General features: G+C 40.9%; 1 protein-coding gene across 1 annotated transcript in view; it reads left to right on the top strand.

Annotated features, from left to right (window-relative positions):
- Window positions 1-3,874: 3,874 nt before the first annotated feature.
- Window positions 3,875-10,513, top strand: part of GRAP2 (GRB2 related adaptor protein 2) — a 41,235-nt gene continuing 34,596 nt past the window's right edge. The window contains exon 1 of the mRNA XM_009984504.2: window positions 3,875-3,946. The gene's annotated coding sequence lies outside the window, so the exon portion shown is untranslated. The remainder of the gene's footprint in view (window positions 3,947-10,513) is intronic.

Raw genomic sequence — 10,513 nt, 5'->3', positions numbered from 1 at the left:
CTGTTTGCTAGCTACCACAGTCCAGATTGAGAGATATTTTTAATGCAAGGATAGGCATGAATTTCAAGCAAAAGATCAAAATGGTACCTTTTTAATTTTTTAAAGAATAGAGCTAATTAACCTTTTTATCAAACTACACACATCTTCAAATGACTTAGATGGGAAATATATTGGTTTAATTAAGATTTCACAGGGAGAGACAGTTGCAAACACTTGGAACTGAGAGAGAAAGTGGGATCTTTATGAGGAGGTTGCTGTATGTTTTACAACTCCCTGTATCTCTTTGTTGTTTGCACTTCAAATGGAGTCTGTTTTTATCTGTCTCTCTCCTACCGAGAGAAATTATTTTATCATGTGTTTCAATGAAGCTATTAAAAACTTCAATCGTGAGATTCCTCTTTTGCCTTTGTATGTTTCTCTCTCTGTCAGAGTTGCACTGTGACATTGGTTATATGGCAGCATATACATTGATTTGCTTTGTTTTACAAATCAATTAGATAACCCTCCTGCAATCATAACTTGCTTTAACAGAAAACTTAGTACTCATGTTTTCCTTAGCTGGGTCCCCACTTGGTTTGATTTTCATAGGTCGAGGATTTTGATGGGTATGCCATGCTTTCCTCTGTGGTTTTTTTTTTGTTGTTTTTAATAAATGGTGAAAAGTTCAAAAGTGACAGCTTGAAGTTCTATACACATCAAAAAGAACAACATGAACAATGCCAGCGTATACTTACCCCTCACTTCAGGAGCTCGCAAATATTTCAGAGGTGTAAAAAGAATGTACTACAGTGACACAGCATTACAGTACAAGTATTTTGGGGGCAACACAGGACTTCTGCGTTGACAAATCATATACTCTTAATGCTCAGATGTAGTTATTTATCCAGTACTCTAGGACGCTAGGAGGGTAGGATGTGCTAGGGATAAAAATATGCCAAAACAGTTGAATCATAATTAAAACAAGTTATTAGCCTAAAAGATCCTCCTCTGACAAAAAAAAAAAAACAAACAACAAAAAAAAACCAACAACTGAAACCACCACCACCAAATCAAAAAATCCCTGAAATACAAAATTTGGTAGATGTTTGCATTTAAATAGTATTCAAATTGAGACACTGAGACTATAAAGGCCTGAAGCTTGGATAGCCATGCATTAATTTCCTGTCTTTTGCTTTTGTTTGTCAGTTAATGTCAGACAAATCATGTCACATAAATGAAGCTGAACACTGTTTAGGTCTTAGTGTTAGTAGACAAGACATCAACATTTGATTCTTGCATTCTGTGCCTCTATTCTCCAGCCAACTCTGTGTGATTAGTGCTACAATGTTGCATATATAACTAATTTTTAGTTTGCTTGCAAGATTGACATCTCTAATGCAAAACAAAAACTATTTTTGGCTGAATAGCTAAGAGTATTTTATCTTAGGCCAAATGGAAAGTTGTGTTTTCCCAAAAAATTTTTCTTATTGTTTAAGGTATTTTTATTTTTTCATTCAAATCAAAGCAAATTTTGAGATAGAGCTAGTTTATGCTGAAAAATCAGAACGTTCCATATTGGAAGAACTTAAACCATTAAAAATGGCAAAAGAGTAACTTTATAGAAATTCACAAAACAGCTTAATCCTTCTCTGTAACTTTTTGGATAAAAGACATTATTAAGAATACTTTTTTTCAATATTAGATGTTTCAATGTTATCAATAAAAATTTGTCCATTTCTGTTTGTAACATCTGTACTCTTTTGAGGGACACAGATGGAACCTGATCAACCTGGCTGCTTGTTCTTCAAAGTCAACAATAATTAGGAGTTAAACCAATTTTTTTTTCTACTGCTTTTGGGCAGCAGGCTGGAAAACGCACGGACGATTTGGCCAGGCTCTGAATCATACTCAAAGAAATGGAATCCCATCCAGATCCTCAAACAGGTACAAAGTCAAGAAAAGTGTCTTCAAGAAATCAGGGTGTATGGATCTCCCTGACTCAAGAACTCTATAATTTATGAATCTATTTCAGCTGCAGCAAATGGTCCTTTCATGGCTTACAGTCTACCAGACAGAATTTAGATTATGTTTTTAGGCTATGATTTTAAGTAGTCTTAGAGTGATGGCTGCAGGGAGAAATTTCACTTGATGTCAATTTCTTTTTACTTTTCTCTGAAACGGCTGGTGCTAACAGCTGCAGGCACAGTACCAGGCAGCCCATGGGCCGGGGCGATGGCTGCGTTTCCGAAGGGAGGCTTTCTGCTCTCCAGTAGCCACCAGTTTTCCAGTCACCTGTGTCCTTTCCCCTACAGGGGCCCTACTGGCCCCCTGCAGTCCTCAGGCAGGAGGACAGACAGGGAAGGGCAGGGACGAAAACGCAGGAGGAAAACAGCCTTTCGGGAGGCCGAGCCCCAGCAGGGACAAGATGAGCATAGGGCAGGGGTAGTTCTGGCCGCAGCGCAATTAATGCGTGGAGTTAATTACCAACGGGGTTGTTGGAGGTGAGGACACACACGGATGGACTCACACTGCCAGGACCAGCCCTCTCCTTATCCCCCATCCCGGCTCCCTGTTACCTCAGGAAGCCCGAACACCAGTGGCTGTTGGGTAACCTTTTCCCCAGGAGATTTAGACTGCTGCCAGTCACCTGCAAACACCCACCCCTTTTCTCTCCTAATCCAATCAGAATGCTTTCAACCAGCCTTCTCTTCTCTCATAGGGTCCCTCGTTCAGAGGGGCTGTCAATCTCTCCTCAAGCCCCACCTTCCCTGGCTTCCAGCCCCTGCTGTGAGGGATGGGAGACCCCCGCCATTTTCTGTAGGGGTGGCGGGAAGAGGAAGGGACAGAGGTGTGAGGGAGACAGCTTGTGCGGCAACCCAGCAGTGGGTTTTCATTCTTTACTCACCTAGGGAGAAAGCCTTAATTATAGTTTTAGTTTTATTTTTATGGCGTTTGTGTGGTCCATCAGTATTTTGCCACCTGAAAGAGCCATAGCGCAGCTGTTGGGCAGACAAATCGTCGCTGCTTTGGGCAGATCACAGTCTCACTGTCCAGGCCTCTGGCCTCCCGCAACGCACCCCTGCTAGCGACTAAACCGATGCAACAACTAAGTAGGAAAATGTGCCTTTTCCGTGTTCTCATAGGAATCACGTTTTCTCGCAGCTTGAAGACAGCTCCCTGGTTCACACTAGTTGGAGAATCTGATGAAATCTTCGACTCTCATATCAACTCCCTCTTGGCCTGTGCCTGCACAGGCACAAGATGGTCTTTGTATTTGCCTGTGTTGGCTTACAGAGATACCAGCACATGTTCACGTGTGGGTGCGCTGTGTGTATGCACCCATGAACTCTGTCACATCAAACGGGATGTGCGGCAAGAGACGTGCTCCAGAAGTTCAAATGCTGATAGCTTATGACCACCACTGTCACCCATATTAGAGAAGAGGGCATGTTTTAGGAGACCTTTGATGGCTTGCTCCTGGGCATGACTACTTGTTTCCAAATGGGCTAGTGCTTTCCAAACAGATTAAATAACTGAGCATTAAATAACTGAGCATTGATCAAGTTATGGGGTACCCCAGCGCATGACATGCAGCTGCAGCAGCAAACAGCTGTAACGTTCAGAGAAACTGCTCTAGAGCAGCCGTAACCCTCGCAGTAAGAGAATAAAACCACACTAAGCTGAGTCCCACACCCGGCTCGGTAAGCTACCATGCCTGTGAGTTCCTGCGTGGTTTGTGGTTTGCACTCCGCCAGCTTGATTGGCTGCACTTCAGGAGGGAGAGGTGAAGATGCCGTGGCAAAGATTTGTGTGTCCCGCGTGGCTCCGCAGACTTCAGCCCTTGCTAAGCATTTGCGCAGAAGACTGGAGGGGAGTTGGTTATCTTGTTATGAGACTCGTGCCATTCCCCACTGCTTTGTCTCAACACAGATCCTGAAACAGCCGAGTGCAACCACCTGCCTCAAAGGTACAGATCTGCTTGGCTGCTTGCTTCTTTCACGATGAAATTTTAAGGGTAGATGTGCCAGTTAAATTAGCATCGCATTTTCTGCAGAGTTAAACAAGTAAGGTCTTAGCTGCAAGGCTCAAGATTTAGTGTGTTTTCATTTCCACCACAGGTGCATCAAGTTTTTCTGTCAGTGGGAGATCAGGACTGTGCTCAGAAGGAGGGTATTTATTGGAACAGAGTACAGAAAATAATAAAGGGGGAATTTATTTTTTTTTTTAAGTCAGAAGCACAAAGCAAAGAGACATCCAGATTGCCCAAAAACTTTGAGGTTGCTTTGACAGAGATCAGACTGTTGTGTCCCTGAGAAACTCAGTGTGATCATACCAACTGGGGCAAGATGCCTAGAAAGAAAAATGCTTCTGCAACTGTAGATTTGGCATTGTTGATCCTCGTTTTGGTGTCTCCTATGGAATGTGATGGGGTCTCAAGGGGCCAGACATGATTGTAATTTCTCCTCGATTGCTTTTTAATATTCTTGTAAAGCTTTTTGATGCATTGTAAGCATAATATGCAGTATTGTTACAAGACATTTCTTTAGAATGGTGTGCTATAGAGCTGTATGGCAAGATCTGTGTGTTTCGTGTGTGTTTGTGTGCATAGAGTAAGTTCATAATACTTGTCTTGTAGTTAACCTGTGAGCAAACGGGCATCAGTCTCCAAGACGTGATTTAGTAGCACTCTATCAGCACAAAATTTTCTTAGAAAAAATAAAAATCTAAAATCTCTTCAACAGCAGCAGTAGCAGCAGAAGCTGTCACATTTACATTTGTCTAGAGAAGAGAGGTTTTCTAATGACTGAGTTTTTAGCAAACAGGCATGGCAAGAGGAGCTGGGTTTTGAGATGAGAAAGAGTTGCCCACCAGTTATGTTTTGGCATGGAAGACTGTAGCTGACACAAGTAGCAATGCCAGTCATCCACTTGTAAGTGAAAGGAAAGAGAGGCCCATGTTTTAGCCTCTGCTTCCAGGTCTCTGGATAGGACATAATCCCTGGCTATGGTGTGATGGTGAAATGAGACGTGGAAATGATATGGAGAAAACATGTTCCCTTAGTAGTGGCTCAGGTGAAAAACTGCTGTTGGTGTCTCAGTGAAGCAAATCCCCTTACTTGCCTATATAGTGACTTTTACTTTTGTTTCTTTCTTGCGTCCGAACTTGACAATCCCGCGGATAAGAGGTTAAACACAAAATAGTGCTGTGTATCATTCCCATTTTTATCAAGAAAGCAGAGTAACCTGGAGATGGATGGATAGGCAATGTGAAATGTACACATCTAAACTTAGCTTACTTTTGTTGTCTAGATTTTGGAGTTGTTTTCATTTCTACCACTCCCTTCCACACACACCTCCTAAAATTGTTAAGACTGAGGGATCTGGCTGGGCAAAACGAAAATCGGTCGTTCACAAGATATAGTTTTGTAAAACTCCCAGACAACCAGGGCTCTTCATCTCAAGTTGGCTGTCTATCCTGGTCTCTTATACCTTCCTACATTAGTTTTCAGAAGGTATAGCATGTCTGCAAGCTTGTCTGGTTTTTAGAAGTTACAGCCGTTACTCCAATAAAATACATCAGTTTTCTCTTCAAACTTTGTCTTCCTTTACCTAATCACACAGAATTTATTTTTTTCCCCCACACGTACCTTCTACTCTTGCAACCGTATGCCCGCGCCCTCTGTTTTTGCTGATTCAAGGGCAACAGCAGTGCGGATGTTATGCCCTCCATGTAACGTTATACTCTGCCCTCGCCATTGATTTGCCGCTTGACAGCAACTCTCTGTGGCCACAAGCAATATCTGAAAGTTTGGCAGGCAAGAGGTTGCTATTAAGCCACAGGTCTGGAACTATGGCTGTAGGCAGTCTATTTTGGTTTATTCTTACTGCCTGACATAATGAAAATGATCTTCAATCCTTCCACTATGTTTCTTTCCTTAATAGTATTTTCACTTTAAATTCTCCTCTTAGTGGAGCCGTAAGATATATATCATAAAATACACTCACTGGCAAGTTCGGTCTCTGATATTAGTCAGAAGAGCCTACCCACTGCGGCTCAGAAAATGCCCTGTGTTTTTCCAGTAATAAAGTATTGCTGTCAACACTGGATATGCCTGTGTCTTTGGGGCTTAGTTTAGTTTCTTTAGTTTTTACAACATAATAAGGCCCCATCTTCCTTTGTCTTTCTCCCTTCCCTCCAGAGTCTGGTTTTGGTTTAAGAGGAACATAGCTATTCCGTCTTCTTTCAGTTCCTCAAATTGCTATACACAAGGTAATGATTGTCACACACTTGATCTGAAGCTCAGGGCTGGCTGCAAGCCATATTCCAATCAGTGCACACAGTATACATAAATCCCTTGATAGCCATCAAAAATCTTTGTTTTGCAGCTCCCTTGAAGAAGACTTATTACTCTCTTCAGCTTAGTTTTCGACCATTCTTTGTACATTTGGGCAGCAGCAAAGGAAGTATATATAACCGTCAGGGGTTGTATGGCAGTAACTTTGCTTTTCCTGTACAAGCCTTTCGCCTTAATGTCTACACACGTTTTTGTCTATTGATGGGCATTTTGCCCATTTGCCCTTAAGACAGCTGAGTGTGAATGCTCCCAGTTTATAGCTGTAATCAGGCCCACGTACATGAATGTAATGACATTGAGATGAAAGAAGCACGAAAGCTGTGCTAGCTTAACTAACTTCACAGTCTGCAAAAATGAACTGGCCTTTTGAGAATGCAGCTTTATGGCTTTCGGTACACCATTCCATTTAAATATCTCCATGTATGGCTACACTGTACTTTTTAGATGTGTCCTACAGTACAGAGAAGTAAAACTACTTGCTCAGGGATGCACAGCAAATCTTTAGCTGAGCTGGGCTTAGAAACGGTATTCTTGGTCTTGTTTCTTCATCAATATACAAGGCTGCCTTGCAGTGACAATTTAATTTTAAATACGATTTCAAATAAGCACGTTTTTTAAAAAGGAAGGAAAGAGACAGAGACTTGCACAAATGTGAGTAGAATTGGTAGTGATATTAGCTAGTCTAACAAGGGTACGTACACCGCTTTCACGCTTCAAGGTACAAACTTGATTCCCATGATATAGCCATTCTAGCGAGTCGATGCTTTACTCCAATGCTTCTGATGTTTGGTCACTACTGTCCCACAGCTGTCAGGCTTACCCAGCTGGGTAATCTGGGTGAGAGGAAGGGCATCTTATTTTTCTTTTGCCTTTAGCCCAGAACACTGCCTCTGAAGCGTATTTGCTGTAAATAGTTTCTAGAAGCATTTCAAATAGATGAGAATGAAAAAAGTGATCTTGGAAAGGTCTGAGCTCCTCCTGTAGGCTTAATTTTTTTTAATTGTTCTGCTTATTAGAGAACCATGCTAAAGTACCATTTATGTAACATCTGAGCAGGGGAGACTAACCTTTGAGAAATAAGCTTGCTAAGAACGGACACATTATCCTGGCACTCAGATCATAGGTCAGTACTGCAAAATATTATGAGATGAAAGAAAATGACTGGAATGCCTAAATGAACAGTATGCACCAATAAATGATGAAACTTCTTTTTCGCTCTCTTGGAGCTCCAAGATCCATCCTTCCTCCCTCTCCCTGCCTTTCTTTTCCCTGAGGTACTGTATGTCGTGCTTTCTTTAGACTTTCCTTTCTAGTTCCTCAATTTTTTTTTTTTTTATTATCTCATCATGACACATCCATCGGTAACCCTTAGAGTACAAACTTTAACCCTCAGAGCTCTGACATTCCTTTTTTATTTTTAAAAAACTAGCTACATAAATAATATCATGTTTCCAGATCATAGCCTCTCCAAGCTACAGCTGAGTTCTTGCACAGGAGAAAAACTCAATAATCCTTCAGTCTAACCAGGCGTTGTCTTAGGATGTGGACAAACTTCTAAAATTGTCTCTGTGCGTGAACGTGCCTTGGTCATTGTTTTCACGCAGAAGTGTGTAGTGTATAAAAGATAAGATACTGCATGCATTCTGTCTGACTGTACACGTATTTGCTGTACCAGATCAGACTATTCGTCTCTTGCATCCAGTATGCTACCCAAATAGTGGTCAAAACATGATTCCAAGAAGGGCGACTGAACCCAGTGTGCAGAGCTCAACGCGGGTATGGAACAAACACTTTCTAACTCTAACAGGGTGATTAGTTTATGGTTTCAAGTTCTATTATAAAGTTTCAAGTTGTATTTTCATTACACTGACAGACAGAAATAATGCCATTGTTGAACCATTATGCGCCTTTCTTGGTAATCCTAATAGTGTAACAGATCTCCGAGATTAAATCCATGAAAGCAAACAAAAATTCTCCCAGTTTACTCTATTGTCAGAGAGAACCGAATCTAGTCTGAAAATACTTTCCAATCTTGAACAGAAGGTCAATCTTAATTCATTGAAGTCATCAAATACTTCAACATTCTTAGTAGAAGGGATGAATAGACATGCAATATTACACGGCTGAAGACTATATGGGCGTTGTCATAATCATGTCATTACCTTCAGCAGAGACCATGTACGGCGCTTGCATCCTTTGCCTACTGATTTGATGTATCTTATATTGCTATCTCCTGTGTCTCAAGTAATTACACCTGTACTAAATGCCTAAATGGTTTAATGCTATCTTCTCCTTCTGCTGTAATGAGCCCATTCAATAATCAAAGCCTCTGAATGTTTGTGTTGTCAGATTAGCTTTAAATGCTGTTCAAGAAAATATTTTTCCTTTCCCACGACATCACAACAAGGCAGCTCTCAGTGGGGCTGATACCGCTGCTCACAGTTAGAGTTTCATCATTCAGAGCAGCAGCTGCTTCTCTCTGTTTCAAACAGAAGTGAAGCCAAGTGTCCCTGCTGAAAGATGGTGGAGGCTCTGCTGTCTACCAAGAATCCTGGTGTGAAGTGATGAACATTCTGAAAGGGCCATTCTAGCTGTGGGCAGCTCAGGTGTCTTGAAAGCTCCCTTGTAGCATCGTCTGAAGGAATAAATTAAACACCAGGGTTTTTTTGAAAGGAAAACTTTTTATAAGAAGTATCATAGAGGTAAAAAAATCTTGGGAAAATCTTCATATGTTGTTAATGCAAAGATTTTGTGATCTTTAAGTAGAACGAAAATCTGGATTAATACATTATCAAAGCTATAGAAACAAACAAAAGATCAAACCCAAAGTGTCAAGTTTCTTAAAGAACCTATATTTAAGAATAATTTTCCTTAATAAATTAGTTAATAGGTTTACTTGTAACTTCTCAGGAAATTCATATGTTTCATATGTGCCTTTACAGTTAGTACTGTTAATGTACACTGTGCTTCTCATACATAGCAAAACCATCAAATCCTTATTTAAATGCAAAACTCAGATCAGCTGTAAGTACACAGACATGACAAGTATCTCCACAGTATATACTAATTTTTAATTTTTTTTTAAAACGCTGTTCTGATTTACTCCCCAACTGTTGAGGTCACTGTGGGGAACAGGGTTGAAGCAACCAGAAGATGATGTGTGTAGAAATTAATAATTTGTTAATACCTGCAACTGCAGAATGGGTTTAGAAATATTTTCTTAAATATTCAGGGTTTCTGAGGGTTGGCTCTTTAAGCATCCTGAGCTTTATTATTAACTAGTTCTTTTCCAGAAAAGCTTCAACTGACTTTCAGACACTGTTGACACTGGATGCTCTGCACTGACAGAGGTTATGTCTTCATTGCCAAAAACAAGCAGTGCTTTAATATTCAAGTGGTTTACTCCAGGTATGTTCCTCAGTGTAGAATCTCAGGAAAGAGAAAGCACAGGTGGTTTTATGGCAATGTGGCTAACTGTGCTCAATACAATACACCTGCCTGGAAGGTACCTCAAACAGCTACACCAAGGTGATAATTCCATTGGAAATTTACTATGCAGTAGCTGTCTTAATTTAAAACAAACAAACAAACAACTAAACACATCAGTTCTTGAGGCGCAGGCAAAGCCATAGCAGAAGAAAACCCAGGCCTCAGCAAGCTCTCATTCTAAAGAGAAAGGTACATGAAGAGTGGGAAGTAGAAGGGAGGAAAGATGAAGGGCTTGTTTGAATAAGGACCTCTCCCGGTGGTAGTGTACCAGGGCAGTTGCTTCAGGACAGTTCTTTGGGTAGCCATTGATACTCCAGAATAAGATTTCCTTTTTCTGGCTTGATCTCTGTCTCTTTGGTAGTTCCTCAAAGCTCTCCACATTGCTTTTACCTGTATTATTACTGCCTCAGTGTGATACCTGAAAAGGAAACTGAACTCACCAAGACTCGCTTTGGAGTTTTAGAAAGCAGGCATTCTTTATCGCAGCTCTGGGTGCATGGGGGATTTCTCCTCCTAGCGTGCACAGCCAGCTTCTGGACAGAAAATTAGTTATACACTACAATCGTGCATGATTTATAACATATTTACATATTCTGAAACAATTGGTTAATTTTCTCTCGTTTTACATGTAAATTACTTCGCATGCTCAGTTCTCTTCCTCCACGCCTTTCTTTTGGGTCTGGGGTGTAT

Source organism: Tauraco erythrolophus, chromosome 4 (assembly GCF_009769465.1).
Source record: "Tauraco erythrolophus isolate bTauEry1 chromosome 4, bTauEry1.pri, whole genome shotgun sequence".
Lineage (NCBI taxonomy): Eukaryota > Metazoa > Chordata > Aves > Musophagiformes > Musophagidae > Tauraco > Tauraco erythrolophus.
Note: the sequence above shows the minus strand (reverse complement) of the source record. Positions and strands in the feature narration are given on the sequence as shown.